We start from the raw sequence: 18,652 nt of genomic DNA on the forward strand, positions 1-18,652 counted from the left end.
GATAGACCACAGTGGGAAGATTCTTGAAATCTTAATTCTAGAAGTCAACATAGTGAGGTGAAAAAGAGCCTTAGATTTGGAGCCAGGGTCTTGATTCTGAGTGTAACTGCTGCTACCTCTTCAAGGAATGTTTAGCCAACCAACTCGGCCTTCTCTGTGTACCTCCTTCTGTGAAATTCTGGAGAGGGCTTGGATATTCTAAGCCTCCTTCTTGGTCTGAAATTCTACCAGCCTGAAATCTCACAAATGGTCTGATCCATTTGCATATGGATCAATTTCTGAGAAATAATTATTATTATTTTAAAATAATAAAAATTATTTATTGAGCCCTTTCTATGTGTCAGGAACATGTATGTGCTATGTCATCCCACAGGAGAGGTAAGATTATTTTCCTTATTTTATAGATGGCAAAACTGAGATTTAAGGAGGATAATTTCAGGCCAGGCATGGTGGCTCAAGCCTGTAATCCTAGCAATCTGGGAGGCTGGCCTGGGAGGATCTGCCTGAGGTCAGGAGTTCGAGACCAGCCTGAGCAAGAGCAAGACCCCGTCTCTACTAAAAAAATAGAAAGAAATTAATTGGCCAACTAAAAACATATAGAAAGAATTAGCCGGGCATGGTGGTGCATGCCTGTGGTCCCAGCTACTCGGGAGGCTGAGGCAGGAGTATCGCTTGAGCCCAGGGGTTTGAGGTTGCTGTGAGCTAGGCTGATGACACAGCACTCTAGCCCGGGCAACAGAATGAGACTCTGTCTCAAAAAAAAAAAAAAAGAAAGAAAGGAGGATAATTCCATCAACTCAAACACCTGATAGGTGACACACCAGTTATTAGTGAATATTTATTGTTAGTCAAGTTTGCTGTGGCATTTTATAGGAATTTGTCGCTTTTACTTTGCAGATGGAGACAGAAGCTTTGATGATTTATTCCAGAGGTTGGCCAATTTTTTTCTATAAAGGGCCAGATGGTAACTATTTTAGGCTCTGTGGGCCATACAGGCTCTGTCACAACTACTCAACTCTGCTGTTATAGAAGGAAATTAGCCATACACAACACTTCAATGAATGAATACCTGTGTCCCAATAAAAATTTTTTTATGGACGCTAAAATTTGAATTTCATATAATTTTCACATGTCAAGAAATATTATTCTTCTTTTGATTTTGTTCGATCATTTAAACAATGTAAAAAACCATTCTTAGTTCTTAGGCCATAATAAATAGGAAGCAGGCTAGAATTGGCCTGTAGACCATAGTTTGATTTATTCCAGACTCACACAGCAGTTAAAAGTAAAGAGAGAACCTGTTAAATAAAGACTATGAAGCAGGAGGCAAGAGAGAACATAAGGAAAAAAATACATTTCATTAAAATGTGTCCTCTGTCTTGACATAGAGATCACACGGAGTTGCTCTAACGGGTTCATATTTACAAGGCCCTAATTGACCTTAAGAAAAATGTTAGGATTCCCAGAAACACGAAGGCTTTGACCATATAATTTCGAGGACAAGATCACAGACATAGGCAGTGCCAACTGTTTAAAGGCTTTAAGAGCCGGCTGAGCCAATTTAGTGTCAATTTAGTACAATCAGCAGCTAATGAAAGAGAAGTCAGGGTGGCCATAACATGATCAGGATTGCTCGTGTTGGTGTGAGAAATCACTCCATTGCATTCTGCAGAGACAACCCGTCACCTTGAATATCAGCAAAAAGCTCTACTAAGCGACAATGATAGCAACAATAGCAGGCTACAACAGCCAGGGCCGAGGGGTAAAAATACATACACGACATGATGGGCAATGCAAGTTTTTACCATTGCCTTTAATATTGGAGATAATTATTCTGAATAAAGTGCATGTCAGTGCTGCGAACCCCTACCCTTTCTGCCCAATTCTCTCTTGAGTGTGACTGAGCCCATTGAACCCAGGACATTCTGGATTACCCACAGGAATAATGTTACGGCCCATCCTAGTTAAATGCATATATGTTTTTCATCCCATCTTTGTAAAATGTTCTGTTTTTAACAAGTTATAATCAACCTTCAGTTATCCATTGCTGCACGGCAGGGGGGAAAGGCCTGCATAAATGTACAGCAATTAATTATCTTGTTGTAAATTCCAATGAAGTTGGATTTCATCGTGAACAGGCACACACTGTATACACACAGAAATCCATACCCACACACAGTTCATCTGCTCTGCACCCAACCTCGCTCTCTGACTCATCCTTGCAGTTAGCAGTCAGGATCATCCAAACATCCTTCGGATGTTCATTTTAAAACAAAATAATTTCCTAATATGTATTTTTAACAATATTCTTTCCTCTATTCTACAAAACTATAGGATTAAAATTATAGTTATATATTCTAAACTACTACTCTGGGGGAAATGGGCATGCATCTCAGAGACAAAACACTACAAAAATGATGAAATATTGATATAATTATTTTTAAGAATTTACATTCAGACCTCTTTTTAGTTAGTATGGTTGACCATGTGAACTTAGTCTATGTTAATCTATATTCTTTATCATGAAAAATCGATAATATGGACAACCACATTGTTCACATGGATTATGAACACAAAAAGTTTGGGAGTTTCCAGGAGGGCTTCTTACCAGGGTAATTTGGCAATTTATTAGTGATGTAATGGCAGAGGCCACACTCACTGCATTCTCTGTGATGCTGCTAGCTCAGCTTTTACTAGTGCCCATGTGGAAGTTATTTGGATGTACTATTAAGTATTTCCTGAGATATTGTACCCCTCTTCTTTCCAATTAAACTAAAAATTAAAGTTGCTGATTTTGCAACAAAGATGCTAAACTACATATAGACATAATGAATGAATTCCATCTAATTAAATCAGGCCTTGAAATTTCTGAAGTGACTATTTTACTAAAGACAATCCAGAGTCTTGGGATGGAAGAGTTTGTGTTTCATCTGATAGAAACATCTAATAAAACATGACTAAATCAACTGTGTTCAATACATTTCTTCATATACAGCAATGAGATCAGATTATACTGTACTCTACAGGAAAACTACCTTTGTTTCATCTTTTGTCACTAAATTCAATTTAACCAAGGTGACAGCTTCTTAACAGGGTCTCGCTAAATCTTGTGATTTTTCCTCCCTGGAAGGCTGGCTATCAACTTGCCCAAATCATTCACGCTTTCATTGATTCATTCATTCACTTATTTATCATTCATTAATTCACACAATCATTTGTTTAACAAACACTGAATTCCTAGTATGTGCCAGGAATTGTGCTAAATTTTGGCACCAAAAGATACATAAAATGTGATTCTTGCCTTTCAAGGGTTGGAAGTTCAAGAGGGGTCTCAAGTCCTACAGTAACTTCCTCTTGTCAGAATCTGAGAAAATTGACTTACAGGACCACTTTTCTATCTTGCTTTTCTGATCATTGGTATTTCTGACCTATAAATCTTAGAATTTTATACATGAGTAGGTTAGCCACTCATTTTAAGTCATAGATTAGCTCTTATTAATACGTAATAATGACAGTGGACACTATTTTTTAAGTGCTTGCCATGTGCCAGGCACTGTGCCAAGCCATTGACAGTCTTGTTTAATCTGCATAAACTCCATCAGCAGTTATCCCCATTTTACAGATAAGTGAACTGAGGCTTAGAGAAGCTTATGTAACCAGCACAAAATCATGTAGATCCTTGCAACGTAGTGTGATCCTTGAACCAGTAGCATCAATATCACTTGGGAATTTGTCAGAAATGCAGAATCTTAGGCCCACTCCCAGATTTACAGATCTGCATGTTAACACGATCTCCAGGTGATTCATGTGCACATGAAAGTTTGAGAAGCAGAGGACTAGATAATAAGTGAGGATTTTAACCTAGACTGGGCTGACTCCTACGCCCAAGGTTTTTGTTGTTGTCGTGGTGGTAGTGGTTGTTTTTTATCCCTTTGTGTTCATGAGTAATGGTGGCTGGCAAGTCAAGGGCACACATATACCTTGGAAAAATTCATATAAGGGGCAGGAACTCATATAGTATCTCACCTCATCAGTTTTTATGTATTCTACAAATCCAAATCATATTAAAATAAGAAAAATCATGAAAACTTAAACAAGTAGCCTATTTGTTTTCTTTCATCCATACAATTTAAAAGTGGTTAATATTTGATAGGTTAATAATAAATATTTTAATATGGTATATTGCATTTGGTTATGAATATATCAAAAGGAAATACAAAGTGAGCTCCAAAATATAAACTTTTATTGGGCACATGAAACAGAACATAAAATTTGATGGCAATTACCATTTAATCTATTCATGTTTGGAAACGTATTGAAAGAGAAACTCATAACTCAGTTAATTGTTATGAATTATTAATTGCTCATTTGAAGAGCGATGAGCAGAACTGCACTTGTTGAAAAACTTTCTTTCTCGGTGGCTTTAACCTTTGTGTCATTGGTTTTATGAGAACAAAAGGGAAAGAATGACAGCAAAATTCTAATCATCCAAAACCAAGAAGTGACAAGACAGTGAACATCTCAGTGACTATATAAAGGTTAATTGAGATTGAAATGAAATAGTTATCCCTGGCTCCAATCCAGCATAGTTAAGTGTGATTCTCTGGGGGTGGGCCCCAGGCATCTGTATTTGACAAAACTCTGTAGGTGGTTATAATATGCAGCCAGGATCTAGTACTACATATTTAGTAATTATACATTCTCAGAGAGAGTTAATCCAGCCATGAATTGACTCAGGATGTTCAGAACCCCAAGTGAGATGCAAGCTGGCCTCCAGTTTTCTCCTCCTGGTTAAGAGATTCAGGTACTAATGCCAAGAGCACGGCAGAGTGGGCAGCTTTATAAAGACATGTTCCCGAGCTGGGCAGTGATTTCTGGTGCAAAAAGGCTAAGATCAAGAATATATCTGGATTTAAAAAGACCTGGTTTGAATAGCCCCTTCTTTCTCAAAAATCAATGTTATGAGCTTCTTCTGCTGGATAACAAAACAAACCTTCAAAAACTAGGAGCTTTTTTTGTTAACTAAATCCAGGGATTTATTGTTTAGTGTCAGCAGCGTTACTGCTTTATAATTGATTTTTCTGAAGAGAACTGAAAACTTAAGCCACCTTAATTTCCTTTATCTTGACACACATGATTAGCATTGGTCTGAAATATATTTTACCAGGTTCCCAATTACCATTTTTTAAAATCAACTTCCTCATTGCATACTTGTCTTCATGAAATATTTCTAAGACTGGGAGAAAGCAAGTATGTATAAAGCACAAAATATGGCTGCATCGTTCTACTTGATAGCTTTATCCTCTTTCGTCAAAAACTCCTGTTTATGTTCAGTTATGTTTTTAAAATTGAACTGAACTATTCAAATACATTAACACTTGTACATTTTTAAAACCTTGGGATAAAGCAGTAAGACCATTATGGCTAATGACAGAATTTTAAAGATAATAAAACAAAATATAATATTTTCAACCTGGGCTAATGTCCCTAAATTCTTACAGAATCAACTAACAGTACAGGTCTGTTATGGTTGCACATGCCAATAATTAGTACTGAAAAATATTGAGGCCTCACTTAGCCTCAATTTGCTCATGTAAAATGGAGATAAGCATTGGACCCACTCCATTCTCTGTGAGAATTAAATAACACGATGAATTAAAATGTTAACCCAGTTTCTGTCACAGAGTTAGGGCAGACAGGAAGACAATAAAACTATAAGTGATGTGGTACCTGCCCTCAAAGTATCATTGAAAATGGTGGGGACTGGATTAACAAATTTAAGAAAGCAATCAAGTTACAAACAAATGACATGGTAAAATGAAAGCTGTGGTAGTCATGGCTTCCTCCTGGAAAAAAGAAGGCTAAAAATTCTTTGCAATGTAATACTTATTATGTCTTTTTTGTGATTATTTCAAATAGTAATTGCCATCTGTAAATGCAAAATTTATGTTAAGATTTTTGTCTAAAGTCAGTGCCGTTTAGTTTTACAATTTCCAAATACAAAAATAAAGCTCTTTATGATAAACTTTGAGCATTAAATTCACCCTAACCTTAGCAGCAATTCTTCATCAATTTTAGGATCATCCTAAATCCTGAAAATTACCCTGTAATACTAAAAATGCCTGCTTGCTAGACAGGTCTTGAATGATGGTGACCCCTAAACAGACCAAAAACTAGACTGAGTTTTCCACTTGCACATAAACCATTTTCTCAGGAGTGATGATTGGACAGTTGCAATCCATTGAGTCACCATCAGACCTGTTGGACACTTGACTATTTTCAGCTTAGTGACTATTGACACCCTTAGAGGTTTGTATGTTAGAAGTGCATTCAGTTCCCTTTTTTTTTTTTTTAGAAACTCCTCAGGAGACTTTCCACAGGGTTATTTGGCTATTCTTAGCAAGTTCATGCTATGTGCTATTTTACAGCAAAATCAAGATTTCTCTTCCTATACTAGAAAGATACTCCGATTGAGACTCTAACTTTGAAGGGAATAAGGTTGTTTATTCTTGCATAAAGATTTTTTGAAAATAGCATGATTAACAATTTAACCACATCACATTGCCCTTGAAAAAGTGAGGCTGAACTTTCATAGTGAACCAAAAGGTGTTGAGGAAAAGAGGGTAAGTTAACACTTACGCAGCCCTAGCCATGTCAACACAAATTGTACAAAAGGAAAGGAAACATAACCTCCAGAGAGTAGAGATGGTGTAAGTGTGACTGTCTCTAGCAGCATGCTACATGGGACTCGTTGTCAGAGGTCAGCTTTCTTGGTTTAGTTTGCACATGAAATGTGCTGTCCCTCCGCACACTATATTGGTGTCTTATTTTATGTTTTGGCATGAATGCAGTAATCATTGCAACTACATGTTGAGTGAAGAATCCTCAGGGGAGAGAGAAACAGTGTGAGAATACCACTCCGAAGGAGCATGGCAGGAGGAGAGACCTTGGGTTGAACATTCATCAGTAATCAAATGCTTATTGACTGAACCCTGCACCATCATATTTACTGTACAAGAGGCCAGGCAAGTTTAGTACAGCCTGTACCTTTAAGGAGATTACTAAACTTACGGAGATTGGAGTAAAACACTTGAAATCATGGAGTGAAACAGAAGACTCTTGTCCAGAGTACTTAGGGATCTCCTAATGGCTCTGGTTGTAAATGGGAACTGGAAACGATTCCAGATCTATTCTAGCTGAGTAGCTCTCTCTATTTATACAGTGGTTGGAATCCTGGCTCTGCCACTTACCGTGCCTTGTTGAGCAAATTATATATAACCCCTCCAACCTAAGATTCCACTTCTCCAAAAAATATGATTATACCTCACAGGGCTGGCTGTTAGCTAATAAAATGAAATGCTTGTAAACTACTGGGCATAATACCTGTGTATAATAAGCTCCATAAATTATAGCTATTATCAGTATTACTCTGCTATAATCACATGCCAGTAGAGGACCTTGGTGAAGAGCTAGGAAGGGATTTGACAGTTGTCAATGAGAGTCATTAAACCTGTCAATGGAGATCGTGGTCATAAATGTTGGTTTTTAAGCAGTATCTGACAAAGGAATTAATTATGTGTGTCCATCAGGGGAATGTGGGAAGTCTCTGGTGGTGGACAGAGCCCTTAATATGGATTCCTTAAAGTTCTCTAATTCAGTACCCCTGTGGTTTACATGCAGTTTGAGTTTGTCCCTGCCAAAACGCATGTTGAAATGTGATGCCCTGCGTGGTGGTGCTGGGAGGTGAGGCCTAGTGGGAGGTGTTGGGGTCATGGGGGTGAATCCTTCATGAATGGTTTAGTGTGGTGCCCTTGGTACTGAATGAGTTCTCTCTCTGGAGAAGCTGGATTTGTTCTTGTAGGAATGGATTAGTTCCCTCCAGAAGGTGTTGTTATAAAGCCAGGATGCCCCTCTGGTTTTCTCCCTTTGCAAGAGCCTACTTCCCCTTTGACCTTCTCTGCCATGTTACAACAAAGCAGAAAAAACCCTCCCCAGAATTCAGGGCCGTGGCTTGAACGTTCCAGCCTGCAGAACCATGAGCTAAATAAGCTTCTTTTCTTCATACATTACCAATCTCAGATGTTCTCTTACAGCAAAACAAAATCGACCCAGACAAATGGGGAAAGGAAATGTCATAAAGATAAGGAGTTGAAAGTCCTCCCTTTCCTCAGGAGGTACCTGACACCCCGATCTGCTCTCCCGGCCCTACGGAGGTGACTAAGTGACTAGGTTCCAGAGGGGGCCTATGGCCCCAGCCTTGCTCAGGATTCTGGAACATGTCCCTCTAGGCTGTCTGAGTGAGAGTACGAATCTTCCATTCACTGTGGCCCACTTCCCCGACTCTAGTTCAGTGCCTCGAAACAATGCTCAGCATTAACCATCTGTTTAGTAAAAGAAAGAACTCTCTCTTGTGTTCAATTTCAAATCAGAATTTTATCATTTTTAAAACTGGTGCAGTAAACTTTGTTAACAAACCTGAAGGTAAAGATAGGCTTTTACTTCTCTTTAATCAAGAAGGCGAAGCACTGCCTGTTCCTAGCTCCAAATTTAACATCAGTACAGAAAATAATGTTCCTTTAAAGCCTGGATTTCTGTCTAAAACTTCATCTAGAAACTGACAGTCAAAAAGGACACTGCAAACACATTTCCTTTCAAGAGAAGACAGGAGTTCACTGGGGATCTTTTCTTTCCCTCAGCAGGTACCTAGTTTCTAGCTACAAGACTATGCATTACTCACTGAAGAGTGTGTTTGAAAACATGACTGGAGATCATGACCAAAGCCCCCCAGGGGGTTTCTTCGGTTCAGCATCAGTCCAATTTTTTTCTTCCTATGTACTTAAGATTTTCCTGCTGACTATGTCTTTCTTTTCAAACTGGCGTGACTTCAATAAGCTGAAAAGATAGATACCATGTAGGGAAACTGCCTGGACTCTTACAAATAAATGTGCCCATGTCATAGACACTTTATAAATTAAATTACATTAAAAAATATTCTAGTAATAAACACACTGTGTGCCACAAATGTGTCTGGACATTTCATACATATTATTTCATTTATTCTCCTGAAAACCCTACAAGGAAGTGCTAGTATACTCATTTAATATATGAGGAAGCTGAGACTCAGAGAGTTTAATGTGTTTGCAGCAAACAACTAGTAGATGACAGAACCGTTATGAAACTGAGATAGAGATCTGACTCCTTGCCCCTTATGCCACACAGACTCATTGTGATGGGTCCAAAATAGACCCACTTTCAGCTCAGCCCTCCTTTAGAGCCAGGAGGGTAATAGGAGCTTGCAGAGTTCTCATCTTGGACCACAGCCCAGCTACAGGATCAGTTTGCTGGAATCAGCGAGATAGAAACAACCCTCAAAACTCATTAATGGGAGTGTTCATGGACACAGATGATACCACACAGCAGAGAAAGAGCCTTCTGGATAAAAACAAGCATCAGCTGACAAGGGTTACCAATTCTTTCTCACTATCACTTTATCATCTGCCAACAGGAGCAAATATTTATTCATTGCCCTCTATGTGTAGCGAATTTATTTCTCAGGATCAACAAGTATTCCACCCTTGCACACTTTGAACAAGGAAGGAACCCATCCTTTCTAAAGCAGCAGGCTTGTCTTCTTCAACAGCTGTGTTAATGCTTGTGAAAAGTCATAAATACCTGGCTCACTTTGAGAGCCCCGTGTTTGCAGACAGGCAGGGCAGTTACAAAGTGAGTCTACTCTGCAGCTCTGCTCTGAGTTGGAATGTCACTGCTGTTGCATGCAGCCATTTTTGTGAAATGAGGTGACAGCATTGGCTAGCATGGCAGGAACAATACGTGGACAAGCTTTATTGTGGTAGCATCACTGACATGATGTCATGTCAGTGCTACATGGTCAGGCTCCCTCTGTTGCCCTGGAGACAAGGGATGGCAAGAATTCTCTTCATCATCAAATCATTAGTTGCTGCAGACACAGGATCTCAGCTCCATGTCCTGTGCCTGTCATCCCTTCTGGAAGGGTGTATGATGAGAAGTAGAGATGGCTCGTTATAAGTGGCTGCACATGCTGAAAACAGGATTTTTGAAAACATGGGGATATGTCAGGGAATAGTCCCTGATAAGGTTTGGAAAGATGCACCCATTTCTAGAAGGGATAAAAATATCTCCCAGGTCATAATACAATACCCCATCATGGCAGGAGGCAGGTCGTTGCATTTTAAAAACTGAAAACCATCTTTGTGCAAAGGGGGTTGAGCAATGAAAGACAAAGGCCATGAAATGGAGCAGGGGAAAATATCCTGCAATTATTTGTGGTTTAAGTGGAGTGGATGGATCTACTTAGAGTAAGTAGTAAGACAATAAATAGAGTGACCCACAGGAAGCCTTGACACCCTCTGTGGGCTGCTTTGATAAGCCACAGGCTTACGTGGCTGTTAAGTTTATAGGCTATAAATTGGGATTAACAAAATGAAGGCCTCTTATACACCATGTCTGTATCCCTACTTTCAAACTTTGGAAGACAGAGTGACATTTGGACATAGCTTAAGCAAGTTCTCTCTCACTCAGACTGATTTTGGAGTCTGTTGTAGGTCCACACCCAATCCTGGGGACTCTAGTATTGTAGGATCACTCTCATTCAGGTGAAGCAGCCAAGCCTCTCTGAGAGCTCCCACCAGAGTCCCACTGGGACTCCAAGCTGAATTTTAGAACAGGCTTTGATGTGGCTGCAGATACCACGTTGCACTTTGACTCCCAGAGAAGACTGAAGTATTGGGCATCAAGTAGGGAAACCAGGGTTAGTGGTTCCATTTGATTTCATGTTGGCCTACAGATACCTTTGTCTGGCTATGCAATGCAGTGTGGTTGTTTACATAATAAGATGCAAGACTTTAATTCCCAAGTTGGATGACATTCGTGCTTTGATGGACCATTAGCTATCAGAGACTTCACTGTAAAATCATTCTCCATGAGATCGTACTGGAATGCCAGGTCTTAGGTCCACAAAATTACACATTTTGAATATTGCATCATATAAATCAACGTACAGATGAATTAATGATTCTTTTGCAGAAATGCCACATACAATACCATCCACATATGTAAAAAATGGCTTCCTTTTGGTTCTATCATGATTCTAATTACTGGCACATCTAAAGTTGTATTATTTGAAGAAAGTACAAATCTCAAACCTCAAGCTTGCCTGGCCAATATAATCCTTTTTGTTCTCCATTAGGTGCATACACATAGGGTAGTTCCAATTCGTTCTCCTTCATTAGGAAAGCATTCTCGGAGATAAATAAAGGCCAGTAGGCATCATTCAAATTGGAAGGAAATGCCATATACCTATTGCTCAGCTTATTTTCGAGTATGAATTTCTGGTTCTTTTGGTACTAAATCCCCAATCCAATACTTCAACTACAAAGAGCAGCACATAGTTGGAAAAGTCTGGAAGTGATGCATTAGAATTCCATTTGCACTTTTCACATTTACCCAGGTGCGTGGCATTGTGCTCAGTGTTGTAGACATATAAAGATGCAAGCACTACCCCACACAGTTATGTTGATTATGTTATTATGCTCAATTAATGTAGAATTTGGGAATATTATTTAATATCATGCTTAATTGTAACATACATATGTCTATCAGATATTCATGCAAAGTTCCAAGACAAATAGATTTGGTGTTTGTTTTTTGAGTGAATCTAGAAAATGCTATTCATTTTTTCTTTAATAATTTATTTTTTACTTTTAACAAGAAAATTGCAACATTCTTTTATAAATATTGTAGTTTGAATCATACATAAGCCACCAGAATAAATTATTTATGTCAGTAGACTTATGAGTTTGTAGTGTGAGGTTGTGTTTGCCTCCTAATGTATTAGAAAATTATGAATCTAATACTTTACCATAATATCTAAGAAGCAGAACATTAATTTTTGTCTTTCTGTGTTATGAGCACTGTAAAGAAATCTTTCTGAAGATTTTTTTAATGTATGTATCCCAGAATTCTTAGTTAGAGATATTAAAAAATAAGTCCATCCTCAGAATGGTATGTTTTTATTCAAAACATTAGAGAAAAAGGCTGTTTCCCATTAAAAGTTGATTTCATTTGCTCTAATAGCCCATGTACAGATACACTCAATTCCAACATGTTCTCATCTAAAAGTTCAGGTAGTATTATTCATCATATGACTAATGTCAATTATTAAAACACACAGAACAATAAGAAGCTGGTTCAAAATCCTCTTACTTTCAATCTATTGGTCAGATTAATGGGGATGACACATAATGTCCACTGCTAAACCACTCCAGTGGCAATTTTCTAAAATTAGGAACTGCCAATCTAGGGGAAGCAAAAGAACTCTATATCATTTTAAATTTAACTTCAGCCTACTCTGAAGCCATTAGAAGCGATTAAAGGAGATCTCTAACCATTATATTCAGCCCAGTAGTCTTAAAGTTCGAAAGGTAAAAAGCACTTTTCACCATAAATAAACTGAGAGGCAAAATTATTTGCAATGAAGTTTCAATTTCAGTGAAAATAAAGTAGGTAATTACGTTGGCTATTATTGAGGTCACTGGCTTCATTGACCATCTGGCTTAAAACTAAAAAATAGGTATCATTTGTGACATGGACAGAAATGAGCCAAGTGACCACTGCTTCCTTTTTAAAGTCCTGCAAATTCAGTTAATTCACATATTAACTATATTCATGAAACAATTACTGAAAAATTAGCCTGATGGCCTTTTTGAAGCTGAACAATTCAGGAGGAAAAAATGACAAAGAGAAGAAACATACAGTCTTACCATTAATTGCCATTACTACATTACCATAGTTGCTGTTTTCCATATGAGGGGTCCTTGCATAACAGTTTTGCATGCCAAAACCTGCCAGGCTAAATTTATTATGCCAATTTCTATACTTTTCCTATATGTGGAATCCTATTTGTTGATGTAAATCTTATTTTCAAATTGGAAATTTTATTCCCTGGTAAGGAATGTAATTTAATATTTGTCTACTTTTGTTCTACTTCCTACAGTCTCAGAAGGGATCAAACCAGTTTAGGAAGTTGAACGGATGTTGTTTTAAAGTCATTTTCGATGCATATTATTGAGTTTATTTTATTTTTATTATTTTCTTTTCCCTCTGAAAAAAGTCATTATTGGATTTTGATACAGCATTGGTTCACACTATCTATTATTACCTGAAATGTATCAAAGAGAAAAAAGTTACAGTAGTTCATTGCTTTTCTTCTTTTGCAACTTTGCAAAGATTTCTAAGCATACTGTTGAAAAAGAGAGATATAGAAACTGCATTTAATTTGATTTGAGTCTTAAACCTAGGATAACTTTATTCATATATCCTTCGTAAAACCCAGGTTCTGTTGTGTTTTGTTTTGTTTTCCTAACATAGAAGCTGCTAGCTTCAGGTTATGCTATTTATTCAGCCTCAAAATAGAACATACTTTCTGAAGGTCCCATTCTCTGCATTCACAGCTGTTGGTGAGTCTTTGAAAATACCCTTGCCAGTATGCAGAGATGTCAGCCTAAGGAAAGGAAAGAAAAGGTGGGGGAGGGAACAAGGCAGAAGTAGAAAATAATAAGTTGCCAACAGGAAAAAAAAAAAAACAACCCATATTTTCATTTTGGAGTCATTTCTATTCAGTCAAGTCATTCAGAATTATTTGCAGTCAAGATTAATGATTCTTTACAGGTGGGGGTAGCACTTAGCAGCATCACCACCAGTTTCTCCTGACAAAATCCATTATGCAGTGATGCTAGCAGGAAGCCAGCAGGGGGGAGTTTGTTAAAACACCTTTGGAATAGAGCACTTTAACCTAGAACGTTGCACAAAGGAGCTGTTCCCATCCACAGATTTGGAATGTTAAACAAAGGTGTTCACAGCAGCATTTGAAGATGGAGCCAGCCCGGTACTCCTGGAGCAAATTATTTGCTTGTGGATTTTCCAGTGGGGAATTATCTATCACAAATCAGTATTCCCCTCCTCAACACTCAGGGAAGTGCAAATGAACTTAGGAAGTAAAAGTACAATTGTGGCTCTTTTTTAAAATTATGATTTCTCTCTTTGTTCTTTTCCAATTTTTTAGAACATTGAGCGTAGCAAACAATTCGCTTTGTCAGGAGAAGAAAATCTTTCAAAACGGTTCTTGGTGCAATGAGCGTGCAGGCTGAGGCCCATTTCATCAGGGCCAGAGTTTCCGAGGCACAGATGGCTGGTCCTGGTTCCTGTCATGAGCTTCATGAAACGCAGCTCGCCCAGTGCCACGCGACCAAGCTGTGCCCCCGCGCAGTGCCACGCTGACAGTTCACGCCTGGGTCATTAGCAGCCTCGTTTACCATGACATCGCCCCTCTGCTCTTTTTCTCAGAAAGAGGTGAGCAGATTTCTGCTCAGCTTTTCTTCTGAGCACTAAGAGATAACATTTTACCAGGCAGGACAGATTTTACACTTTGGAATAAACTTTGACAATTAAATCTCAAAAAGAAATCCAATAGTTTCCTATTTAGGAAATGAAATTATTTCTCTATGGCCCATGGTTTAATATTGACTTCTTACGAATATTTATATTCCCAGCATCTTAGCCGCACTGCCGAGGAAAAAAGCAGCTCTGTGTGAAATAAAAGCTGCAATTTTTTGATAGGTTCTTTTTTTGACAGCTGTACATCCTTCAGCTTTCACTTTTATACCAAACTAGAAATTAGGAGGTAGCTTAGCTGTGGAAACTGATGCTGGAAACTGTCCATCCATCACGAGGAATGATCCTTTCTCTGAGGGGAATTTCCTGCTGGATTGCCAAGTGCATAATATTCCCCTGGAGCGAGGCTGCATAAAACAACACTGCTGTGACACATCCTATGATAGTTAACTCTAGAGGGTCTGGCAGTCCAATGCACTGGGGTGCTCATTGCATTCTATAGTTATCATCAAGTCTTAAAGCCCAGAAGATCAGAAGAGTTTATCTAATCCTGGGGTAGAAGAGCAATTAAAATATATCCCAGCCAGAAGAGCCTCTGCGAAATCCATTATCCCTCCCCTATTTATAGGCCCTTAAGAGATGGATGCTGAGTGAAACAAGCCACAGAAGCCTTCAGTTTATTCAGTGAATGTGTATTAAGCATGAATTCTGTGCTGGCGCTGTTGTAAGCAGACATAGACCTTGCTCTCCATGAGCTCATATACTAGGGGGAGGCAGATGCTAAACAAGAAGAGGAATAACCAGTAGACAGAGACCACTGTAGACTACCTCGTCAGCAAAGGCCTTTCTGAGAAGGTAATACTTCAGCTGAGATCCAAGGGATAAGGAAGAGCTCACTGTGGAAAGTTCTGGAAGAAAAGACTTCCAGGCAGAGGAAATACCTCCTGCAAAAACAGGAAGGCAGGAGGAGCTCAGCTGGTTCAGAAAATGGAAGGAAGCAAGTGTGGCTGGAGGGTGGTAGTAAGAAAGAGGTGCTCTGAGAGTAGGAGAGACAGACAGGCACCAGATCACCTGTTCTTAAAGGCCAGGTCTAAAGGTATAATTCTATTCTAAGTGCACTGGCCGATAAGCAGAGAACTGCCATGATGTTAGGGGCTTAAATTAAAAAAAATAACTCTGGTTCCTGCATAGACAGTGGATTTTTTTGGGGGGGGGGCAGATGGAGAGGGCAAGATGAGAACTAATAAGACTACAGTCAGGTAAGAGGTATTAGTGGCTCGGACTATGTTGGGAGCAAAGCAGGTAATGAAAATGGATAGATTCAGGACGTGTAGTCTGTGCCTGTTTTTGCAGAGAAACTCAGTATTAAATCTAAATTGTGAGGTGGTCTGCAATAGAAATGTGCTTTTTCTGTTTTTTATTGCCCTCCCCATATTGATGCCTTCCAATAATATTTTCTACCAATCTCGGTTTAATAGACAAAGAATCAGAGGGACGAAAGTAATAGCGTTCACAGCATTCCGGCATGTGGACCTAGAGCATGGCAATAGGGCAAAATAGCATGTGATGAAGCCCACAGAACACGGTGGCATCCCAAGCTTTGCCACCCACTACCTGTGTGACATTAGACAGGTCATTTGCCTTTCTTGAGTCTTGGTTTCTTCAACTATAAAGCTGTTAGATGAAAGCACCTACCTTGTAAGATTGTTAAGCAGATTAAATTAATCAATGCATGAAAAGCACTTAGGATAATGCCTGGTACAGACCAAGTACTCAATAAATACATATTAGCTTTTGTAATTATTATTCTGGCTTAACTGAACCCCCAAATATCAGTGATTCATTTAATGACATATCAACATGTGCTTTTCCTTTTAGTCACCGAACAGGAAGAGGAACTATGTAGAGAATTATTTTTTTTAAATATCTCTCTTATAAAGAGAAGAGGAACTAACATTTAAGAAGTTCTTATTGCTTGCCATATGTTTCCTACAAAATTACATCTCATTTAGACCTCCCTATAATCAAAATAATTGCCATTTATTGGTAAGCTTTTTCCTTGTTGATATCTATTCTCATCTTTAAAAATTCCATACTAAGTAAAAACATGCTCTGCCTGTTTCACAAGTGTGGAAGCCAAGGCTTAGGGAGGTAACATGCCAAGGCCCCACAGCTAGTAAGTTAAAGAGCCAAGGTGTGACTCTAAATCTGTATGACTCCACAACTCTGGCTATTTCTCCTAAAGAGTGGAGAAAAGATAAACTATACCAGGCTATCTCCAACTGTCTCTTAAGATCCATCAGCAAACAAACCAGGAAATTAGATTTCTCCCCTCCCTTTCTCTCATGCCAGCTCAGGTTTTCATTGTGCCTTGACTAGTTTCCAATTAGGAATGTTCCCAGCTAGATTCCCAGCCTGGTTAGCTTGCATTGATTATGCATTTGGCTGTCATTGGGCAAGTACGTATCATCAACATGAATTTTTTTTCTGCTTCTTAGGATATTAACTGATGAAGACTGGAAATCCCTGTAAATCCTTTACTTTTTTCATGTGGTCATCCAATCTTTCCCCATTATTCTTACTTTATTGCTCTTGGCAATAGAGTTAAGGATCTATTGATGTTAGCATTGTAAACTAAATCAATATCATATAGTTTATAACTTGGTCATAAAAATTCATTTATCTTGAAATTTGGGATGATTCTTCTCTATTAACTGAATTTTTGTCATAAATTTTCATCTTATTAGTTACGTAATGCTAGAAAAAACAAGGCACAAATTTCAATCTATAGTACCTTTGCTTTTTTTTTCCCCCACTTGTTCCCAGAAAATGAAATTGATTAATTTAAAATAGCAAATGAATAATCTATATTAACTAAAGTATTTTTTAGCTATTTAAGCATTAAATCAAAAGAAAGTCTAAGAGTTCTCATAAGAAAATAGTCAAGAACTAAAATGTATTTGTGTTTTGAAAGGTATTTTAAAAATAGTTTGCTACCTGGTGTATACAAGACATTTATATTATCCAATTATGACTTCAGGAGTCACTTCCATATGTTTATTAAATTATAGTTATTAAATTATAGTTATTCCTTCTTCATACTATTGTTGACCCTATAAATTGGGAAGTATCCACATTCCAGGAAAACACAATGTATGCATTTTTAGATACATTTTTATTCTGGAGGACTTGGGAGATTTGGGTTATTTTGAAAATATATACTCTTTCCAAAACTATAAAGAAAGGAGGCTGCTAATAACCATTTTCTAAAAAATCAAAGCAATTAGGGTAAAGGCTTCTATATTCAAGTTTGATATAACAATCTTGCCCTCAATCCAATACCCTTTGAGTTGTGTGTTTTTTCCCCTCTACTTAACATAAACAAGATCATCAGCTTTACACACCCAAAAACAACCACTGTAACCTACCTTCTCCCCTTCTGAATCTTTTATTTTCTTGCAATAAACTACATATTGCTTTATTTTGCTAAAGCCAGTCCAGCCATAGCTTAGCCTTTAGACTAGAGCATTTAAACTTTGTAGGAAGATTTGACAAGCATACAGATTTATCATCAGTACCATCATTAGCACAAAGTAATTGCCTGATTGAACATGTCAGAGAGCTGCCTGAGACAGATCCTAATAGGCTGGAGTGATGTTCAAAAGCTTTGACTAGTTAGAGGAACCCGTTGCACAAAACAGACCCCTTATGGAAATGAGTATCTTGGACATGTATGAAGGGCCTGAGGCAGCAATGGCAGGAGCAGGAACTCAGGGAATGCAGGGTGAATGGGAGCAAAGAACTTTAGATTAACCAAGAGGCCTGCATGGAACAACTAGTACAAAACAATTAAACTCTGGAAGATAAAGCCAGATAAAGTGATCCAAGTGGGATCGATCACACAGCATGCCAAGCAGCAACATATCCAGTGACAGGAAAAGTGTTTGTTCATGCAGGGTCTTAGCTTTGGCCTCAGAATAAGTCTGACTGGTAATTTGGAGAGTACAATAGGTGGAAGATCTGCCTCCCACCCTTCTGCACTTTTTATGGGGCATATATGGAATCCATTCATTGTTCTGATCCTTGGAGTAAAATAGCCTCCATAGAAGCTAAATCCCCTGAGCATGGTGGCTCATGCCTATAATCTTAGCACTTTGGGAAGCCAAGGCAGGAGGATCGCTTGAGCCCAGGAGTTCAAGACCAGCCTGAGCAACATATAGAG

The 18,652-nt window shown here is 38.4% G+C and overlaps 1 protein-coding gene across 5 annotated transcripts in view; it reads left to right on the top strand.

The window, feature by feature from the left end:
- The window catches only part of NTNG1 (netrin G1), a 317,947-nt gene that overhangs the window by 281,876 nt on the left and 17,419 nt on the right, over positions 1-18,652 (top strand). The window lies entirely within an intron of this gene.

Source organism: Microcebus murinus, chromosome 2 (genome assembly GCF_040939455.1).
Source record: "Microcebus murinus isolate Inina chromosome 2, M.murinus_Inina_mat1.0, whole genome shotgun sequence".
In the NCBI taxonomy this organism is placed as follows: Eukaryota; Metazoa; Chordata; class Mammalia; order Primates; family Cheirogaleidae; genus Microcebus; species Microcebus murinus.